The sequence below is a fragment of the Callithrix jacchus genome, chromosome 12, assembly GCF_049354715.1.
Source record: "Callithrix jacchus isolate 240 chromosome 12, calJac240_pri, whole genome shotgun sequence".
Classification (NCBI taxonomy): Eukaryota; Metazoa; Chordata; class Mammalia; order Primates; family Cebidae; genus Callithrix; species Callithrix jacchus.
This window is the reverse complement of record NC_133513.1, coordinates 42,004,289-42,026,944: the sequence shown is the minus strand read 5'-3', so window position 1 is coordinate 42,026,944 and position 22,656 is coordinate 42,004,289. Positions and strand designations below refer to the sequence as shown.

Genomic DNA, 22,656 nt, shown 5'->3' with positions numbered 1-22,656 from the left:
CAGCAATCCCATTACTGGGTATATATCCAAAGGACTATAAATTGTTCTACTATACGGACACATGCACACGAATGTTCATTGCAGCACTGTTTACAATAGCAAAGACCTGGAACCAACCCAAATGCCTATCGAGGATAGACTGGACTGGGAAAATGTGGCACATATACACCATGGAATATTATGCAGCAATCAAAAACGATGAGTTCTTGTCCTTTGTAAGGACATGGATGAATCTGGAGAACATCATTCTCAGCAAATTGACACAAGAACAGAAAATGAAATACCGCATGTTCTCACTCATAGGCGGGTGATGAACAATGAGAACACATGGACACAGGGAGGGGAGCACTACACACTGGGGTCTATTGGGGGGAATGGGGAGGGACAGCAGGGAGGAGCTGGGGAGGGATAGCATGGGGAGAAATGCCAGATGTGGGTGAAGGGTAGGAAGGCAGCAAATCACACTGCCACGTGTGTACCTATGCAACTATCTTGCATGTTCTGCACATGTACCCCAAAACCTAAAATGCAATTAAAAAAAAAAGGAATGAAATAACATCACTTACTGAATGACTGCAGGTCATTATGTTAAGTGAAATAAACCAGGCACAGAAAGACAAATACCCCATGTTCTCACTCATATGTGAAAGCTAAAAAGGTTGACCCTACAGAGGTAGATAATGGAATGATAGACACCAAAGGCTGGGAAGGGTGCACGGATGGGAGGAGGGGATGAAGAGAGATTGGTTAATGGTGTAAGAATACAGTTAGATAGATGGAATGAGTTCTAATGTTTGACAATAGAGTTAGGTGACCACAGTTGACAACAATGTATTGTATGTTTCCAAATAGCTAGAAAAGAGGTCTTGAAATGTGCCCAGCACAGAAATGAAACTCAGGTCATGTATATCACCTGAATATCCTGACTTGATCATTACACATTCTATGCATGTAACAAAATATCACATGTGCCTCATAAATACGTTCAAATAAATATGTATCAAAAAATAAAAATAAATAAATACTTTTAAATTTAAAATACTGGGACAGGTTTGGCAAATAAGTTTTAGGAGTACAGCTGTTCTCCCCTCCTAAACCACTGACTGACTTTGGTAATTAATCTCATACGAATTACCTTCTTGTTATTCCTGTGTATGGAATAAGAATTTCTCAACACAGCTCTCCAGGCAGTGACTGCCTAACATATCTGACCAGAAAATTAAAAGATATTTGCCATTCCCAGCATAGACAAAGCAAAACAAATGGAAAAATCCGCTACCACCTCTAAAAGATATATATATTTTTTTGTTTTTTGAGACAGTCTTACTCTGTCACCTAGGCTGGAGTGCAGTGGCACAATCTCAGCTCACTGCAATCTCTGCCTCCCAAGTTCAAGCGATTCTCCTGCCTCAGCCTCCTGCTACCACACCCAGCTAATTTTTGTATTTTCAGTAGAGATGAGGTTTCACCATGTTGGCCAGGCTGGTCTCGAACTCCTGACCTCAAGTGATCTGCCTGCCTTAGCCTCATAGAAGTGCTGGGATTACAGGTGTGAGCCACCACGCCCAGCCTAGCTAATGTATTTTTAAGCTTATTATAAATGAGTTCATAATTATCATGTCTGCCCTCTCCTCTCCATTTTCTTTTCCAGTTGTAAAGGTATAAATGACATATACATTGTATTTGGCATGAGTTAATATCAGGAACTCCTCAAAAGAAAACTTCACTATAAGGGAACATCCCTGGATCTGAAGGCTTTAGAACCCCTTTTGTTCACTCTTATCTCTATCAGCTAAGTTGTTTGCCACAACCACAAACCACCACACACACACACACATGCACACACACACATTCATTTCATAGTGTTTTTTTTAAGTGCTCCCAAGAAGTGAAGGGCACATAAACTGGCATTTCCCAGCACTGGAGGAGCTACTAAACTCTATGCTACAAAGAATCACTTCTAAAACTTTCTCATTGTAGGTGCAGAGAAGAGTAAATAGGATCAAGGCTTACTTCCCCCACCAGATCACCCACACAGATGGTGGAGTTCAGAGAAGCTGCCACAGCAGAAAATTCCTCATGACTTCTTTCAAATCGATCAAAATGTTACATCCTATCTTATACAACTCATATTTGTATAAATGCAAAAACAATTACTTTTCCTCAAAAATTGATATTTCAAGAAGGAACATTAGCTTTACCTCTGCCCCACTTGGCCCTGGGATCTCTCTACCCCTGTTGGAGAACAAAGGGGAGAGAAACCAGGCTCAGGGTTCAGGTATGCTAGTAGAGCTGTTGACCTTGACAGTAAGCTTGGATCTGTCAGTCCTGCTTGCTCCTCCTCACCATGATGTAACAGGATGGAATTAGGGGCTTTGTGGGATGTTGTTTTCCTGGGACTGGCAACCAAAGCCCACGGCTAAGATCCAAAGAGAACAAGAGCCCTTGTTCAAAACTTGCCCACAGTAACCAATTCAGGGTTTGCTGAGAGGGGTCATTTCAGTTAGAACTCGCTTCCACAGTCACCAACACCCCTCTCACATGCCTAGGAGAAGAAGGGAGAACAAGGTCTCAGAGTGGGGAAAGAAGCAAAAAAATGCTTATGGTGAGAGGCATAATTTTCCTTAGCCAACCTGGAAAAGAGTCCTCCATAAAGCCCGCAAGGTGAAGGAGACCGCAAGGAGGAGATATACGTCACTGACCTTGGTATCTTCCTGAACATTGGGACTGCTGGTAGGATAACAAGGCAGAAGGTGGTGCTGGGAATGGCCTCTACAGTTTCTGAGTCACAAGAGATACAGAGAATAGGCTTGGCCGTGTCCACAGACCCCAGGTTTAGGCCATGGAGATTGGTTGAGCTTAGAGCTCTCAGGGATGTTGGATAAAACTGGAAGCCACAGACTTGAGGTTAGCTCAAGGGGCAGGAAAGTCAGACAAGCACCCTCCCAGAGGCACTGAGAGACATCAGTGGCCCTGTTGGACACTGCCCATCCCCTCTGAGTCAGGGAACAGGCAAAACCAATGGTGGTGACCAGTGTCAAGGAGAGAAACAAGCTCCAGTTATTAGGGAAACAAGCAGAGAACAGGGTAGGAGAAAGAAAAGTGAAAGCCATCTCTTCCCCATTTGATCCTCCAGACCCCTTGAGCAGGATTCTCAATGTTGGATCACATTAGAGTCACCTGGAGGCTTAAACCCCAGCATCTCTGGTAGGCAAGCCCAAGTGTCAGGACTTGTAAAGCTCTGCAGATGTTACCAACACGCAGCCAAGACGAAGAGGAGGAAACTGGAACTGATCATGAGGCTGAAGTTTTAAAATGCGTGAGAGTGAGTCACAAAACTGCAATGAGATTGTTTCATCACTAAAAGTGGCTGGAAACGTAACATTGGGAAGAAATCGGAAGACACTCTTATCCACAGAGAAGATGTAGCAGTGTTTGGAAAAATAAACTGCTTTATGTTTGTATTCCCAAAGAGACAGAAATCTTCAATCACATTAGTTATACATGAAATGGGGGTAACAACATCTAACTCCTATGGTTATTTGAGATATAAGAGGTATGGGGAAGGTTCATTAGGGCAGGGATTCTGTCTGTTTTGTTCAGTCCTAAAGTTCTTGCCTAGCACATGGAGCTCTCAAAGGTACTGCTTGAATAATAAATAGTTATGGGCAAGTACTAATGAAAGGTAAATTTATGTTAGAGATGCCTGTGTAGCCCTGCAAATTAATCAGCTCTTCTTCATTTAAGCTCCCAGTAGTGGAACCTGAGTCAAGGACATGATGTTCTGACAGACTCCTGTTAACTCCACTAGGGACAGCATCAGGTCTGAGAGGCTGAGGAGATGATCCCAAGCCAGCAAAAGAGACACAAGATTTAGGGAGGGGAACTTACATACAGGGCAGCCCAGAGGCTGCAGGCTGGACAGGAGAATGGCTGCTGCCTGTGGAAAGTGAGAAGTTTATATAAAATTTTCACTTAACACTCTTGCTCTAACAACCTCCACCTGGCAACATTCATTGACCCCCCAAAACTAAGGGCCTCAATCCCCTGTATGGCCCCTATTCCTCAGGATGGGATGGGCTAGCAGCTCAGATGTTCCTCATAGATAACGAATGAATGGCCGGGTTGGCCACACTTGGAACTTCCAACACACATTCTGGTGTGTCTGCCATTCTCAGGGTATACTTCAGTTATCCCTCTCAGGTGCATCTACCATACACATGTGTCTACCATACACATGGGTCCAGTGGTTTATTTGAGATGTTATCCCAGGAAGCCAGAGAGAGAAAAAAGAGAGGAGTGAGATAGGGAAGGAGGGAGAACCAATGGATGGTGCTTGATTGAGCCGGTGACTGTTGTGAGAGATTAGGCTCAGTCCTGCTAGGGGAGCCAGGCAGAAATGCAGCTTAGAATCATTGGTCCAGGGACCGGATGTGGTGGCTGACTTCTATATTCCCAGTACTTTTAGAGGCTGAGGCAGACAGATTGCTTGAGCCCAGGAATTGAAGACATGGGCAACATGAACATAAAGAAATCCTGTCTCTACAGAAATTAGCCAGGCATGGTTGCACACACCTGTAGTCTCAACTACTCAGGAGGGTGAAGTGGGAGGATCAGTTGAGCCTGCAAGGCAGAGACTGCAGTGAGCTGAAGTTACACCACAGCACTCCAGCCTGGGTTACACTGCAAGACCCTATCTCAAAAAAAAAAAAAAATCACTGGTCCAAGGCTGAGAGGGTGAGGGGCGGGGCTAGGGCCTTTATCCTTGGACACCTGTCCCAGTGGTCGTTGGTTATGATAGAAGCCTCGGCTCCTTGACACTTCCAGGCTACAGCGTGTGGGCTGAGTGAGCTCCTTGCACATTGGATAAATACATAAGGCAGAAAGAGCTGAGATCCATGAGTGCTAGTGGTGGGAGGTGCTCTGCCTGAAAGCTCCCACACACTACAGCCAAAAGCAGAGGAGGACTGAGGGTGTGTAGCAGGGGACACCAACAGCATCTGCTCTCTGAATACTCAGGCATTAACAGGTGTTAACTATTTATGAAGTTCCGTACATGCCTCAGGAGACAGACATGATATCTAATCACAGAACAATTTTATAATTTAAAAAGGGATTTGATTCTCTTCTCTGTCTAGACAGAAAATAAGCTGAGAAAATGACTCAGACCCTGGATGTTTAAACAGAACATTTTGTGTGCACCTTAAGTTAAGATATGTAGTCTCTAGTGTGGAAAGTCAGATTAACACACATTACTTTGCTTGGAAACTAATTAAATTTTTCTATCTGCCTCCTTACCCTCTATCAATTAACTGTAATTTAAACTTTACCTGGGTCTTTCTATAAAGGAAATAAAGTACACAACCAAAGTTCTGGAAAGCAAACACAGCATTCTTAGGGGGAAACTTGTAAAATATGAGATAAAAACTGAGAATCTGGTAGTTTGAATTTCAACTGATTTCAGACTATATTATTCAAGGAGGAGAGGTCTGGAAGTTACAAAAAGCAACAAATATGCTGTCCCACATTATCTACTTCAAGGGGATGTTAAGGCCACTCATTTCCCAAAATAAAGAACGTCTAGCAGAGAAACAGATCATGGGGCAAAGGAAACTCCCCTACATAACATTGCTCCCTAGGCTTTTTCTTGTGTGGGTTCTAAATGCTTCTGCAGGCTAAACAAAAAGCTAGTAGAAGGAATGATATGAATGAGAGAGGCACAAAACTATCTTCAAAAGTGGATAGGGCTTTGTCCAGCCCATCATAGTCTATGGGAGCTCATGTGGTGAGATTAGCAGAAATGACTCATTTTCATTGGTTCATGCCCCTTCAGGGCCCTTTAAGTAGTTTTTGGAGTCCCCAGGTATATCTCAGGTGTATTTATGAACATGTCAGTTTCATGTGAGTGCTGCTATTGTTCTTCTGTTCCCTGCCAGACGTGTCCAGGATGTGGCCCTCTCCTATTACAACTGAAACCTGGAACCCCCAAGATACCAACACTGCACAGCCGTCTCCCTCACTTCGTCTTATGTTCTGTTGCAGAAGTGTCAAAACTGTATGATTGATGCCTTCATGTCTTAGAGAAACAGCCTTACCGAGTTTCATCTACTGCACACCTCTTCTCCAAAGGACACTCAATTGTTGTATGAAATCCAAGAAGTAAGGAATTCGACACAGTCAAGACTCATACCTGTGTCCCAACACTTTGGGAGGCCAAGGAAGAAGGATTGCTTGAGGCCAAGAGTTCAAGATTAGCCTGGGCAACATAGTGATACCCTGTTTCTACAGGAAAATTACCCAAGTGTGACACACCCATAGTCCCAGCTACTCAGGAGGCTGAGGCAGGAGACTCACTTGAACCCAGGAATTTGAGGCTGCAGTGAGCTATGATCGCACCATTGCACTCCAGCCTAGGTTACAGTGAGACTCTGCTCTAATATAACAATAATAATAAAATTTTTAGAAATAATTTTTTACAAGATTCATACACAACGGAGTAACAAACACTTCAAAGCCTCCCAATCCCTCTTGGCTCTGGCTGGTTGCAGATTTCTTCGTTGTCATCTTTTAGAAGGAAATTTCCTTTGGCTTTCTTTTTCAGGAGGCATCTTACACCCTCCAGCTATGCCCAAAACCCCAGTCCAGAACCTCCTTTATGATAATAACAGTTGTTGTTTTATTTTCTTTACTCAATTTTCAATGCTTGTTCTTTTTAATGAGTATTTTCACCACCTAAGTGTTTAATTAGATGACAATAAACTTACTCAGAGGATCATGTTAAAATGAAGATTCTGCTTAAGTAGATCTGGGTTGGGCCCACCATTCTGCCTTCTTTCCAAGCCCACGGGAGATAAGGATGCTTCTCATCTTGAACCGACCCTTGGGAAGCAAAGTTTAAGGGATTTTTCAGATAAATATGGCATGATTCCAGTTTGACTAGGAAAATGAATGCATCCCTTCATAGTGAGCAGTAGCAGGGAGCATATGTTTGAGAATAAATACCTATTCTTGAAAATGCCCAGAATGTCATCCATGACCACACTCACATAAGCACACTCTGCAGCAGAGGTCCTCACACCTGAGTGTGCATCAGAATCACCCACAAGGCTTATTAAACACGGATTGTGGGCCCCACCCCCAGAGCTTCCACTTTAGTAGACCTGGGTTGGAGCCCAAGAATCTGCATTTCTAACAAGTTCCCAGGTGATGCAAATGCTGCTGGCCCTTGGACCATCTTGAGAGCCACTACTGTAGCAACATTGAAACCAATAAAACCCCCACTATAAGAAACAACAGTGTCCAGTCATCTGGGTGAGAACAAATTACCCCCTGGATTCCTGCCCTGCTACACAAAAATGTGAAATCATCTAAGCTGGACTTACCTGCCTTCTGACATATGTCCCCACACCTCTTGCAAAGGTTCACAAAGACCTGTCAATATTAATCTCCATATGTTTACTTTGACTTGTAACCTGGGTCTTTGTATTTAAAGTAGATTACCTGTAGACAACATATACTTGGGTCTTATTTTTTCAATTCACTCTCTACTCTGAAAATTGAATTTCCTATCAGTGTATTGAAACTACCCATATAGGCTGGGCATGGTGGTTCACGCCTGTAATACCAGCATTTTCAGAGGCTGAGGTGGGTGGATCACTTGAGGTCAGGAGTTCGAAACCAGCCTGTCCAACGTGGCAAAACCCCGTCTCTACTAAAAATACAAAATTAGCCAGGCATGGTGGTGCATGCCTGTAATCCCAGCTACTCAGGAGGCCGAGGCAGGAAAATCACTTGAACCTGGGAGGCAGGGGTTGTAGTGAGCCAAGATCGTGCCAGTGCATTCCAGCCTGGGCAACAAGAGCAACACTCCATCTCAGAAAAAAAAAAAAAAAGAAACTACCTAATTTAAAATGATTATTTATATAGTTAGCTTAATATCTACCTTGTTTGTCACTGTTATCTATTGGTTGCATTTGTTCTTTCTTTTAAGAAAAAGTGATGGTGTCTCACTGTGTTACCCAGGCTAGTCTCAAACTCCTGGGCCTCAATGACCCTCCCACCTCAGCCACCCAAGTAGCTGGGAGTACAAGGTGATGCCACCACACCCAGCTGTTCTTTCCTTTTTTGCCCTCTTTCTTTTCCTTCCTTTCTTCTCTGATTTAATTGAGTATTTAATATAATTAAATTTTATCTTCCTAGTGTATCCATTATACTTCTTTAAAAATTTTCTAGAGGTTACACCAAAATATATAGTATATACATTCTTAACTAATCTACAACTATTTTCAAATAACATTATAACTCTTCACGTGTAAGGCAAGCACCTGATAACGATGGTTTCCAGATTCATCTATATCCCTACAAAGAACACAAATTCATGGTTTTTTATGGCTGCATAGTATTCCACGCTGTATATGTGCCATATTTTCTTTGTCCAGTCTATCACTGATGAGCATTTGGGTTGGTTCCAGGTCTTTGCTATTGTAAACAGTGCAGCAATAAACATATGTCTGCATGTGGCTTTATAATAGAACGATTTATATCCTTTTGATATATACCCAGTAATGGGATTGCTGGGTCAAATGGAATTTCTATTTCTAGATCCTTGAGGAATCACCACACTGTCGTCCACAATGGTTGAACTAATTTACACTCCCACCAACAGTGTAAAAGTCTTCCTATTTTTCCACATCCTTTCCAGCATCTGTAGTCTGCAGATTTTTTTAATGATCGCCATTCTAACTGGCATGAGATGGTATCTCAATGTGGTTTTGATTTGCATTTCTCTAATAATCAGTGATGATGAGCATTTTTTCATGTTTCTTGGCCTCATAAATGTCTTCTTTTGAAAAACATCTTTTCATATCCTTTGCCCGCTTTTGAAAGGGTTTGTTTGTTTTTTTCTTGTAAATCTGTTTCAGCTCTTTGTAGATTCTGGATATCAGCCCTTTGTCAGATGGGTAGCTTGCAAAAATTTTTTCCCATTCTGTTGGTTGCCAGTTCACTCTAATGACGGTTTCTTTTGCTGTAGAAGAGCTCTGGAGTTTAATTAGATCCCATTTGTCTATTTTGGCTTTTGTTGCCAATGTTTTTGGTGTTTTAGTCATGAAGTCCTTTCCTGTGCCTATGTCCTGGATGGTTTTGCCTAAGTTTTCTTCTAGGGTTTTTATGGTGTTAGGTCTTATGTTTAAGTCTTTAATCCATCTGGAGTTAATTTTAGTGTAAGGCGTCAGGAAGGGGTCTAGTTTCTGCTTTCTGCATATGGCTAGACAGTTTTCCCAACATCATTTATTAAACAGGGAATCCTTTCCCCATTGCTTGTTTTTGTGAGGTTTGTCAAAGATCAGATGGTTGTAGATGTGCTGTGTTGCCTCCAAGGCCTCTGTTCTGTTCCATTGGTCTATATCTCTGTTTTGGTACTAGTACCATGCTGTTTTAATTCCTGTAGCCTTGTAGTATAGTTTGAAGTCAGGTAGCATGATGCCTCCAGCTTTGTTCTTTTTGCTTAGAATTGTCTTGGCTATGCAGGCTCTCTTTTGGTTCCATATGAAGTTTAAGGTGAATTTTTCCAGTTCTGTGAAGAGGGTCATAGGTAGCTTGATGGGGATAGTGTTGAATCTATAAATTACTCTGGGAAGTATGGCCATCTTCACAATATGGATTCTTCCTGCCCATGAGCATGGAATGTTTTTTCATCTGTTTGTGTCCTCTTTTATTTCCTTGAGCAGTGGTTTGTAGTTCTCCTTGAAGAGGTCTTTTACATCCTTTGTTAGTTGTATTCCGAGGTACTTTATTCTCTTTGTAGCAATTGTGAATGGTAGTTCATTCTTGATTTGGCTCTCTTTAAGTCTGTTATTGGTGTGTAGGAATGCTTGTGATTTTTGCACATTGATTTTGTATCCTGAGACTTTGCTGAAGTTGCTTATTAGTTTCAGGAGATTTTGAGCTGAGACAATAGGGTCTTCTAGATATACTATCATGTTGTCTGCAAATAGAGACAATTTGGCGTCCTCCTTTCCTAGTTGAATACCCTTTATTTCTTTTTCTTGCCTTATTGCATTGGCTAGAACTTCCAATACTACGTTGAATAGGAATGGTAAGAGAGGGATTCCTTGTCTAGTGCCAGATTTCAAAGGGAATGCTTCCACTTTTTGCCCATTCAGTATGATATTGGCTGTGAGTTTGTTGCAAATAGCTTTTATTATCTTTTTTTTTTTTGAGACAGAGTCTCACTCTGTCACCAGGAACCAGGCTGGAGTGCAGTGGCACAATCTCAGCTCACTGCAACCTCTGCCTCCCAGGTTCAAGCAATTCTCCTGCCTCAGCCTCCTGAGTAGCTAGGACTACAGGTGCACGCCACCACACCCAGCTAATTTTTGTATTTTTAGTAGAGAGGGGGTTTCACCATGTTGGCCAGGATGGTCTCGATCTCTTGACCTCATGATCCACCCTCCTTGGCCTCCCAAAGTGCTAGGATTACAAGCTTGAGCCACCGTACCCGGCCTAGCTTTTATTATTTTGAGATACATTCCATCAATACCTAGTTTATGGAGAGTTTTTAGCATAAAGGGCTGTTGAATTTTGTCAAAGGCCTTCTCTGCATCTATTGAGATAATCATGTGGTTTTTGTTTTTGGTTCCGTTTATGTGGTGACTTGAGCCTATTTGATCGTGATGAATATGCTTTTTGATGTGCTGTTACAATCAGTTTGCCAATATTTTATGGAAGATTTTTGCATCTATGTTCATCGTGGATATTGGCCTAAAGTTTTCTTTTTTTGTTGAGTCTCTGCCAGGGTTTGGTATCAGAATGATGTTGTCTTATAAAATGATTTGGGAAGGATTCCCTCTTTTTGGATTGTTTGGAATAGTTTCAGAAAGAGTGGTACTAGCTCCTCTTTGTATGTCTGGTAGAATTCAGCTGTGAACTCATTTGGACCTGGGCTTTTTTTTTTGGTTGGTAGGCTATTAATTGCTGCCTCAGCTTCAGCCCTTGTTCTTGGTCTATTTAGGGTTTCAACTTCTTTCTGGTTTAGGCTTGGGAGGGTGCAAGTGTTCGGAATTCATCCATTTCTTCCAGGTTTACTGGTTTATGTGCATAGAGTTGTTTGTAGTAATCTCTGATAGTAGTTGGTATTTCTGTGGAATCAGTGGTGATATCCTCTTTATTGTTTTCTTTTACATTTATTCTTCTCTCTTTTCTTTTTTGTTAATCTGGCTAGCAGTCTATTTTGTTGATCTTTAAAAAAAAACAGCTCCTGGATTTATTGATTTTTGAATGTTTTTTAAATCTCTCTATCTCCTTCAGTTCTGCTCTGAGCTTAGTTATTTCTTGTCTTTTGCTAGCTCTTTCAATTTTGATGATAGGGTGCCAATTTTAGATCTCTTGTTGTTTCTCATGTGGGCATTTATTGCTATAAATTTTCCTCTGCACACTGCTTTAAATGTGTCCCAGAGATTCTTGTTTGTTGTGTTGTTTCTTCATTGTATCAATGGTCTTTACCATTTGGTATGTTTATGGAGTGGCTGGTACTGGTTGTTCCTTTCTATGTGTACTGCTTCTTTCAGGAGCTCTTGTAAGGCAGGCGTGGTGGTGATGAAATCTCTCAGCCATTGCTTGTCTGTAAAGGATTTTATTTCTCCTTCACTTATGAAGCTTAGTTTGGCTGGATATGAAATTCTAGACTGAAAGTTCTTTTCTTTAAGGATATTGAATATTGGCCCCCACTCTCTTCTGGCTTGTAGGGTTTTGGCCAAGAGATCCATTGTGAGTCTGATGGGTTTCCCTTTGTGGGTAACCCGACCTTTCTCTCTGGCTGTTGTTAGCATTTTTTCCTTCATTTCAACCCTCATGAATCTGATGATTATATGCCTTGGGGGTTGCTCTTCTTGAGGAATATCTTTGTGGTGTTCTCTATATTTCCTGGACTTGAATATTGGCCTACCTTGCTAGGTTGGGGAAGTTCTCCTGGATAGTATCCTGAAGAGTGTTTTCCAGCTTGGATTCATTCTCTCTGTCACATTCAGGTACACTTATCAAACATAGATTAGGCCTTTTCATAAAATCCCATATTTCTTGGAGGTTTTGTTCTTTTTTCCTCTAATTTTGACTTCTCGTTTTATTTCATTGAGCTGATCTCCAATCTCTGATATCCTTTCTTCTGCTTGGTTGATTCAGCTATTGAAACTTGTGTATATTTTGTAAAGTTCTCGTTTTGTTTTTCAGCTCCATCAAGTCATTTATATTCTTCTCTAAGATGTTTATTCTCATTAGCATTTCGTCAAACCTTTTTTCAAGATTCTTAGTTTCTTTGCATTTGGTTAGAACTTGTTCTTTTAGATCAGAGAAGTTTGTTATTACCCACCTTCTGAAGCCTGTTTCTGCCCATTCATCATACTCATTCTCCATCCAGCTTTGTTCCCTTGCTGGTGAGGAGTTGTGATCCCTTGGGGGAGGAGAGATGTTCTGGTTTTTGGTGTTTTTAACCTTTGTATGCTGGTTTCTTTCCATCTTTGTGGATTTATCTAACTGTGGTCTTTGTAGTTGGTGACTTCCAGATGGCATCTCTGAGTGGATATCCTTTTTGTTGATGAATTATTTCTTTCTGATTTTTAGTTTTCCTTCTAACAGTCAGGCCTCTCTGCTGTAGGACTGCTGGAGGTCCACTCCAGACCCTGCTTGCCTGGGGATCACCTGAGGCAGGTGCAGAATGGTAAGAGTTTCTGCCAGTTTCTTCTTCTATTATCTTCATCCCAGAAGGATACCCACCAGATGTCAGCCTGAGCTCTCCTTTATGAGGTGTCTTTTTGGATATATAGGGGTCAGGGAGCTGATTGAGGAGATAGTCTGGCCCTTACAGGATATCAAGTGCTGAGCCGTGAGCTCCATTGTTTCATTCAGAGCTGCTGGGCAGGTACATTTTAGTCTGCTGCAGTGGAACTCATAACTGCCTTTTTTTCCCAAGTGCTCTGTCCTAGGAAGGTGTGGCTTTATTTATAAGTTCCTGATGTACTGCTGCCTTTTTTCAGAGATGCTCTGCCCAGCGAGGAGGTAGCCTAGTCACAGTCTGCCAGTAGAGGCATTGCTGAGCTGCTGTGGGCTCTGCTCAGCTGCTGTGTGAACTTCCCTGTGGTTTTGTTTTTAATAGAGGTATAGTTAGAACTGCCTCAGTAATGGCAGTCTGCCTCAGTAATGGTGGACTGCCTCTGTAATGGCAGATTGCCTTGGTAATGGCAGACTGCTGCCTCGGTAGTGGTGGACTGCCTTGGTAATAGTGGATGCCCTTCCCCCCACAGAGCTGGACCATCCTGGGTCCAGCTGCTCTTGCTGTGAAACTCTCAATCCAGAGTGTTTCAGATTGCTGGTCTTTGTGGAGGTAGAACCTGCTGAGGCAGATCACCTGGCTCCCTGTTTCAGCTCCCCTTTTTTCAGTTGAATGGGCAGCTCTATCTCCCAGGCGTTCCAGGCACCAGTTGAAACAGCCACCCAAATTTGTGTGAGATTTTGTGTGGAGACCCACTGCACCGGCTGAAACAGTCATGCTGGAAACTCGTGGTGCTTTTCAGGCGAGGAATCTCCTGGTCTGTGGGCAGTAATAACTCGTTTGGAAATGTGGTGATCACTCACCCTCTGCATTGTTTTCACTGAGAACTGCACTCCAGAACTGTTCCTATTTGACCATCTTGGATCTGCCTCTTCAAGAATCATCCATTTTTAAGATGACTCATTTACCCTCCTTAGTAAATAAATTAACTGATATTATACCAACAGGAAGTATGAATCAGAAGATTAAATCTGTTACTTTTTTGGGGGGGGTGTGTTTTCTTGTTCGTTTTTTTGAGACAGAGTCTGCACTCTGTCGCCCAGGCTGAAGTACAGTGGTGCAATCTCGGCTTGCTGCAACCTCCACTTCCCAGGCTCAAGTCCCAGCTCCAATTTCTCTGCAGTACTTGTGACATTGAAGTCATTCATTTTAATTATCTATATGCTAATCACCACCCAATACACTGTTACTATTATTACTTCAAACAGTTATCTTTTAGATCAATTAAGAATAAGAAAGAAATCATTTTATTTTACCTTTGTTTATTTCTTTACCAACACCCTTCCATTCTTTATATAGATCCAATTTTCTTGCCTATATCATTTTCCTTCTGCCTGAAAACTTCTTGTAACATTTCTTGCAAGGAATATCTGGTGGTAAAATTTTTTTTCAGCTTTTATTGGTCCAAGAAAGTATTTCACCTTCATTTTAGAAGAATAATTTTGCTGAATATAAAATTCTGGAAGCAGCGTGAATAAGAAGAGGCAAGAACCACCAGTGGACTGACCAAAGCCTGCTGCATCCTGCCCCAGCACCTATGTCCCACCACCATGGCCGCCACCATTCCCAAGAGAAAGGCTAAAGGAGATGCTAGAGATAAAGCCCAGGTGAAGGACAAATTACAGAGAAGATGTAGTCCATGAGGCTGTCTGCTAAACCTGCTCCTCCAAAGCCAGAGCCCAAGCCTAAAAAGGCCCCTGTGAAGAAAGGAGAGAAGGTACCCAGAGGGAAAAAGGGACCTGGGCATGGTGGCTCATACCCATAACCCCAGCACTTTGGGAGGCCAAGGCCAGTGGATCACTTAAGATCAGGAGTTTGAGACCAGCCTGGCCAACATGATGAAACTCTGTGTCTACTGAAAATACAAAACTTAGCTAGACATGGTGGCACATGCCTGTAACCCCAGCTGCTAGGGAGGCTAAGGCAGGAGAATCACTTGAACCCGAGAGGCAAAAGTTGCAGTTAGCCAAGATCGCACCATTGCACTCCAGCTTGGGCAACAGAGCAAGACTCTATCTCAAAGAAAAGAAAAACGGTGTGGGGGGTGGGTAGCTGATGCTGGCAAAGAGGGGAATAACCCTGCATAAAATGGAGATGCCAAACAGACCAGGCACAGAAAGCTGAAGGTGCTGGAGATGCCAAGTGAAGTGTCTGCATTTTTGATAACTATGTACTTCTGATTACTGTATGAAGTACTATTGTATCAAGTTTTCTAAAAATGCAGAATTTTGTTTTACTATCTTTTTAAGCTAAGTTGTTAGCATGCAGAACACTTTGCTGTTTTGGGGGGAAGGGAAATATGTCACTAATACAATGTCTCCAAAGCTGGATTGATGTGGGCAAAGCACCTTTCCCTTCTTGTTTTGAAAGACTTCCTCTTGGCTCCCAGTATGAAGGATTCCCTGACTTTGACACACATGGCCACCTTGGCACAAAAGCCTTGTGGTATGGAAAAACAAATTTGTTTTTATGTCCTCTTCTTCCTTTCCACCTTTCGGCATAGAATTAACTCCCTTAAACCCAGACATCTGTTGGGACCTGACCCCCAACAATTGGTTGCCAGTGTCAGGCAATCTGAACTTTCCAGTGATGCCACTGACATGGTACTCCTCAAAAGAGCAGTGTTTCCGATTCTAGATTATGGATCTTCAGATCACTTCTGCTATTTTCATTTCACTTCCTGAAAGTCCAGGTTGGCTTGTGAAAAGTTGTTAAACCACATGCTATATGGGAAATGTCAACCCTTACTCTAAATTTTCCCTGTTCAGAGCATCAGATGAAGACTTCATTGGGTTTTATAGTGGCTTTTTGATTTTCAGTAGTCCATTGAAGAAGGCAGTTTGAAAGTTGTATATTTTTAACGAATGTCTGGCCATGTCCTGCCTGAAATACCATGACTGCTTGTGGAAATTATATTTAATAAAGCTGGATACAGTCTGGCTTGGAAAAAAATAAAAATAAAATTCTAGATGGGTGAGTTTTTTCAAACAACTCTTCAAATATTTCATTCCATTCTCTTCTTGCTTGCATGATTTCTGATTAGAAGTTTGATATAATTCTTATCCTTGTTTTTCTATGCTTCATGGTCCTCCGCTCTTACATATCAGCTTCTTGGAGACTTTCTCTTCATCTTTGGTTATCTGCAATATAAATATGATATGCCTAGGTAAGTGTTTTTTGGTCATTTAATCTGTTTGGTGTTCCCTGAACTTCCCAGATCTGTCGTTTGGAGTCTGTCACTTATTTTGGAAAGTTCTCAGCCATTATTACTTCAAACATTTTTCTGTTCTGTTCCTTTTATTCTTTTGATATTCAAATTACACATAAATTACACCTTATGAAATTGTCCCTCAGTTCTTACTGTTCTGTTCTGTTGTTTGTTGTTTTTTATTTTTATTTTTTCCTCTTTGCATCTCAGTTTGGGAAGTGCCTATGGACAAACCTTAGGCTCACTGACTGTTTTTGGCTGTATCCAGTCTTCTTCATTCTGTTACAGTTGTTTTTATTTCTGGTATTTCCTTTTGATTCTTTCTCAGAGTCTCCAACTCTACTTATATTAGTCACCTGTTTTGGCATGTTGTCTAGAACCCTTAGCTTATTTTATATCAGAGCCCTTAGCTCATTAATTATAATTATTTTAAATTTCCTACCTGATAATTCAAAAATGTGCATTATAGTTGAATCTGCTTCTGGTGGTAGTATTTTATCTTTAGAAGTTTTTCTTGCTTTTTAGTATGCCTTATAATTTTATGCCAAAGGACAGATGTGTTGTATTAGGTAATAAGAACTGAGCTAAATGAGTCTTTAGTGTGAAGATTTGTGGTCATCTGGGTCAGAATTAGGCTATCTTTAATGTTTGCTGCAGCTATGCTAGAGATTTCAAATTTCCCCAAGTGTCCTTGTTGGTGTCTCCCCTCTTGATTTTAGGCTTCCCTAAGGATTCCTCCTTAGATAGAGTATACACCTTGCAGTGTTTTGGCTGTAATCTGCTGTTATTATATTGAAGCTCTGCTGGTGTGGTGGTAAGATGAATGAAAGAAGGAGTGTTCTACAGTCTGATTAAATCCCAACATTTTCGTGGACCTGTGACTCAGTGCTGAGACCTTCACAAGTGTTTCATCACAGTATAGCTTTTTTTCTCCCTGCTTTCCTTGGCTGTGTCATTTATAGTCTATTTTCTTGAAGCCCTGACAACAGTTGTCTGTTTTTCCCATTGGTTGAGTCAGGAAGGCTAGGGAGGGTTGAAGAGAAAGGAATTGGTCTCTTCTGGGTGCAACAATGCCATGGCAAAATTTTTAACTCTGGAGAGTAGGTATTTGTTAAGAAGACTATGGGTATATTTGACCATGATTACTCTTTCCTTGCCAGAGTTACAAAAAGATTTTTCTGATATTCATCATGAAAACCTGGTAAGGTTCTTGGAAGTAAAACCAATGGAATTGTGGAAGTCACTCTAAGACTGCACTCCCTATGAAGTAAATCACCCCCATGCTAATCCACACTCAACTTCCAACAATTTTCCAATGTAACACCAAAGCATTATAGTTTATAACTCCAGAAGTTTCCATTTTAGGTAGGTAGCTGTTAGCTGTGTCTCTCTGTAGGGGGTTGTCTCCCCAGATTTCAGGGTAGCGATTTGCCCTGTAACCTCATTCTGCAATAAGTCCAAGAAAAGTCATTCATTTTCAATCTGACTAGATCTTTATGGTTGTGAAATGGGAGTGAAAACTTCCAAGTTCTTCAGATATAGAAGCTGAAACCAAAAGTCCTTTCAGCATTAACCTAATCACAATGTTACATAAAGAAAGGCTTTTGATTAAAAAGAAAAAATAAATGTATAAGGCATTTTGAAACCAAAGATTATCCAAGCCACTGAAGCATCTTCCTCAGAATTTCTGTTGGAAAACAGGACTAGGAACATGACAACCCAGGAGCTTGGGTATGGCATTTCTGCCCAGAACATCCACAACCTTCTAGAGGAGGCTGATTTCATTCTTAGCTCACTCTACCATGAAGACAATTTTTTAACTATAATGATTACATTTGAAGAGATATGGTTCCAGGCACAATGAGATATGGCTCCTGACACATGAAATAATAAGCCATCATTGTGTTCCCCTTTATTTCAAAGATGGAATTTTTACAATAAGTAATAGCCATAATCTAAGAAGTATCAGTGTTGCAAACCTTCTTGAATTTAAAAATTGAGACCGGGCACAGTGGCTTACACCTGTAATCCCAACACTTGAGGAAGCTGAGGCAGGGACGACTGAGGCCTTGAGTTCAAGACCAGCCTGGGAAACATAATGAGCCCCCATCTATACAAATAAAACTTTTTAATTCACTGGGCATTGTGGTGTGCACCTGTACTCCTAGCTACTCAGAAGTCTGAGGCAGGAGGATAACTTGGGCCTCAGAGTTTGAGGCTGCAAGAAGCTATGATTTTGCCACTGAACTCTGGACTGAGTGACAAAGCAAGACCCTGTATCTAAAACATAATAACAATTTTGAAAAATTGGATGTCTTCACTCAGTTTCATGCAGTCTCAGTACTAATATAGAACATGTTCACTTCCTTGTCCATGGGTACATTTTTGAAATGTGTAAATGATCCTATCATCCATGTCTCAAACTTATGTTAAAAGTGTCTTACTCAAATATTAAACAAGACTAAAAACCAGAGAAATGCAAATTAAAAGATGAATGAAGTATTTTTTACCCACACTGCATTCACAAAGTAAGAAACTCCAGCAGAGCAGAGAGCACAGTGGAGCAGAAGTCAGGTGCCAGAGGGCCTGAATTTGAATCAGCTCCACGGCTGACCACTGTGTCACCTTAGGAAAGTCACTTGGCTACTCATCTCTAAGCATTGGTGTTCTCATTTGAAAATGGGAATCGCCGGGCGCGGTGGCTCATGCCTGTAATCCCAGCACTTTGGGAGGCCGAGGCGGGTGGATCACGAGGTCAAGAGATCGAGACCATCCTGGTCAACATGGTGAAACCCCGTCTCTACTAAAAATACAAAAAATTAGCTGGGCATGGTGGCGCGTACCTGTAATCCCAGCTACTCGGGAGGCTGAGGTATGAGAATTGCCTGAACCCAGGAGGCAGAGCTTGCAGTGAGCCAAGATCGCACCATTGCACTCCCACCTGGGTGACATGAGCGAAACTCCATCTCAAAAAAAAAAAAAAAGAAAAGAAAAGAAAATGGGAATTATAATAGCACCTGTGAATGTCATAATCCTTAAATGAAAGAATCTATGAAAAGCTTAAGACAGCATCCAACAGAGTGAAAACTAAGTAAGTTTTAATTCTTGCCAACTCCGGTGTTACTGTCCATGTCTGAAATACCCCAGTGTGTCAGTTCCATACATGCCCAGTCTGTAACCAATTCACATGTCAAAACTTTTGGCTGAAATTGCCTAGTATTTCACACCCCTTTTGGCTTCTCCATCCCCATTGTCTCTTCAATCTTTTAAGAGTCTGTAAGACTTTTGACCCTTTTTATGACTTTCAATCTCCACTTGTTCCTCAACATGGAATTCTACCTCTGGCTTGCATTTCACAACAGAATTTCCTCTTTACTAAGTTTTGTTACCAGCAAATCCCTGGAAAGAACTCAGTGCCCTTCCACCTCTTCCCACACGAGTAGACCCATCACACTTGACCCTATTCTGGCTTCTTGGATTCCCATCTGTCACAGGGCACAGCAAAAAATTGGGGTTCAGCCTGGGAGGCCAAGGGGATTCTTGGCTTCATGTAGGAAAAAATTCATGAATCAGCCAACAGAGTAAAGTAAAAGCAAGTTTATTAAGAAAGTAAAGAATGAAAGCGAATAAAAGAGTGGCTACTTCACAGGCAGAGCAGCCTAAGGGCGGCTGGTTGGCTGTTTTTATTGTTATTTCTTGATCATGTGCTAAACTAGAAGCGGATTATTCATGAGTCTTCTAGGAAAGAGGTGGGGAATTCCCAGAACTGAGGCTTCATCTACATTTCAAACCATATAGGGTCACTTCTCGATGTTGCCATGGCACTTATAAATCATTATGGTGCTGGTGAGAATTTCCTTTAGTATGCTAATATATCATAATTCATGTAAAATGAGCAGTGAGGACAATAAGAGATGCTTTTGTTGCCATCGTGGTTATCTTGGTTTTGGCTGGCTTCTTTTTTTTTTTTTTGAGACAGGGTGTCACTCTATTTCCCAGGCTGGAGTGCAGTGGTGAGATCTTGGGTCACTTCAACCTCTGCCTCCTGGGTTCAAGCAATTCTCCCACCTCAGCCTCCCAAGTAGCTGAGACTACAGCTGCATGCCACCACACCTGGCTAATTTTTTTTATTTTTTTGGTAGAGACAGGGTTTCACCATATTGGCCAGGCTGTCTTGAACTCCTGACCTCAAGCCATCCACCCTCCTTGGCCTCCCAAAGTTCTGGGATTACAGGCATGAGCCCAGCCTTGGCTGGCTTCTTTACCACACCCTGTTTTATCAGTGAGCTCTTTGTGACCTGTACCTGGTGAAACTGTTACTGCCAAACTCCTATCTCACGTTTACTAAGCAAACCTTAATTGGTGACATAATCAGTAAAGTCTTTACAAGGCAATGTAAAAACATATAGAAGGAGCTTAAATGTGAACTCTATGACTCACTAACCTTGCTTTTGAAATATATCTTAAGAGAATAATACAAAATACAGGTGAGAAAATACAGCAGACATTTTTCAATATGGCTTTATGATAGTGATGAATTAGAAGCAAACTAAATGTTCTACCATGGAGGAGTGCTTAACTAACTGATGACACATCCATTCCATGTATTCACTGAATAGTATACAGTCATAAAAAGAATCATTATGAAGACTACATTGCAACTCAGAGCAATGCTCATGAGTCAGTGAAAACCCAAGGATGCAACTGTGTATTTTATACAATTGTAATTATGTAAAAATATGAATGCATATAGAAAGAAACAGGGGAATAAAAAGGATACTAACTCTGTTAATGGGATTAGGAGTGCTTTTCTTACTTGTTTTTTTAACATTCTATACTACTATTACAGTAAAAAGATGTCCATTATAAATGTAAATAAACAGTTACAAGCCCAAATTCAGCCTCCAGAATCTCTTGTACTTTTAGCTCAAATGAATTATACTCCAGCTTTTATTTGCTCAAAGGATGTTCTAGAGGCAAATATTTTTTTCTTTCCAGACAGAATAAAAGAAGTAGTTTTGTTTACTAAGGAAAATGTGACCTCCATGTTGAGTAATGTTATACAAAGATAACACTCTCGCTCCTGTATGAGCAGGGCATGTGTTTTGAATTGTTTTCCCCTCATGGAGATAGATTGGAGCTGAGCTATCTTCTCGCCTTTCACCTTGCTCTCTGTTTGGCTGATAATGAGGCATTTGTAAGGCTGAGGTCTGGGGAGCACTTGGGAGCCTGATCAAGCAAAGCAAATTGACCCGTCTACTGAGCACTCTGAGACCTTCACCAAATGCTCGATCCAACCAAACAAGCTAAATTGAGATATAACAGTATTGAGATAAAATGCTTGTAAGTGATTCTGTGCCAAGCAGGTGAAGCACATTCTTTGACAACATAATGACAAATTACCTAGAATACCACCAGATAACATTGTGCATGCCTTAATATAAAGCACTTGGAGAAATAAGGGGAAATATCTAGGCTAATGATAAAGAATAAATACTATACTTACTGCTATGGTTTGAATGTCCAAAACTCATGTTGAAATTTACTTGCCATTGTGATGGCATAAAGAAGTGGGACCATTAAGAAGTGATTAGGCAATGTGGGTGGAGCCTTTATGAATGGATCACTGGAGTGTGTTTATCTCCATAGTGTGTTGATATCAAAACCAACTGGGCTCTCTCTTGCTCTCCTGCCCTTTTACCTTCCACCGTGGGATGGCAGCACAAAGGCCCTCTCCAGATGCAGCCCTTTGTCCTTGGATTTCCCAATCTCCAGAACTGTAAGAAATAATTTTTTTAATATAAATTACCCAGTCTGTGGTGTTCTGTTATAGCAGCATAAAAAACTTTAAGACATGTGCTTACCAAATTATATACTTATAACCAAAGTTTATGAGCATGACTGGGGAGAGTATGTAACAAGGACCTCCTAACTTGGGCCTTTTTCCCTCCTACCATCTTACCTCTTTCTCGGTTCCTTCAAACCCACTGATAATATTGTCTATACACACAGTCTCTTCTTTACTTCCCATAGGAATCTACAGGACTTGGCCTCACCACTACACTGAAATTGCTCTAAGTTCACAGACAAACACACAGTTGCCATAGCATCTGTCTTTTCCTTACTTGACTCATCTGTAACACTGGATGCTGATGAACATTCTCTCTTCATGAGATTGTTTCTTACTTGGCTTATTTACATTATCTCAACATGTTAGTTTTCTTTCTACTGTTCTAGGTACATACTATCATTCTATCTGTGTGAGCTCCTTTTCCTCTTCCTGCCTTTGAATGTTGGTGTTTCTTTGCTTGCTATGACTTCTCTGTCTCTACGTATTTTTCCTGGACAACTTCATGCATTTCCATGATCCCAACTTCTGCCTACCCACTGATAATTTACACATCTGTGATTCTAAGTCAGACCTTTCTTCCAAGCTCCAGCCCTGTATGACCAGCTTCTTAAATAATTCCCCCTGTTCTGTGGAGGTACCTTGACTCTCCATTGTCCACAGCTGAATTCATCTTAGCTGTCTTCTCCCAAAACTAGTTTTTCCTCTAATATTTATTATCTCCAAGACAGAAGCCTGGGTGCTATCTTTAATGCCTGCTTTGCTTCCTCACATATA

At 41.3% G+C, this 22,656-nt stretch overlaps 1 long non-coding RNA gene across 2 annotated transcripts in view; it reads right to left on the bottom strand.

Moving 5' to 3' along the window:
- Positions 1-14,068: 14,068 nt before the first annotated feature.
- LOC128929273 (uncharacterized) overlaps positions 14,069-22,656 on the bottom strand; it is a 43,920-nt gene continuing 35,332 nt past the window's right edge. Inside the window, exons 4-5 of one of the 2 annotated variants that reach the window (XR_013524841.1) lie at positions 21,733-21,808; positions 14,069-15,963 (exon numbers count right to left, since the gene is read on the bottom strand). This is a non-coding gene — a long non-coding RNA (uncharacterized LOC128929273). Of the gene's footprint in view, positions 15,964-19,613; positions 21,809-22,656 lie in introns of those variants that run through there. The other variant, XR_013524840.1, reaches the window with a different exon arrangement.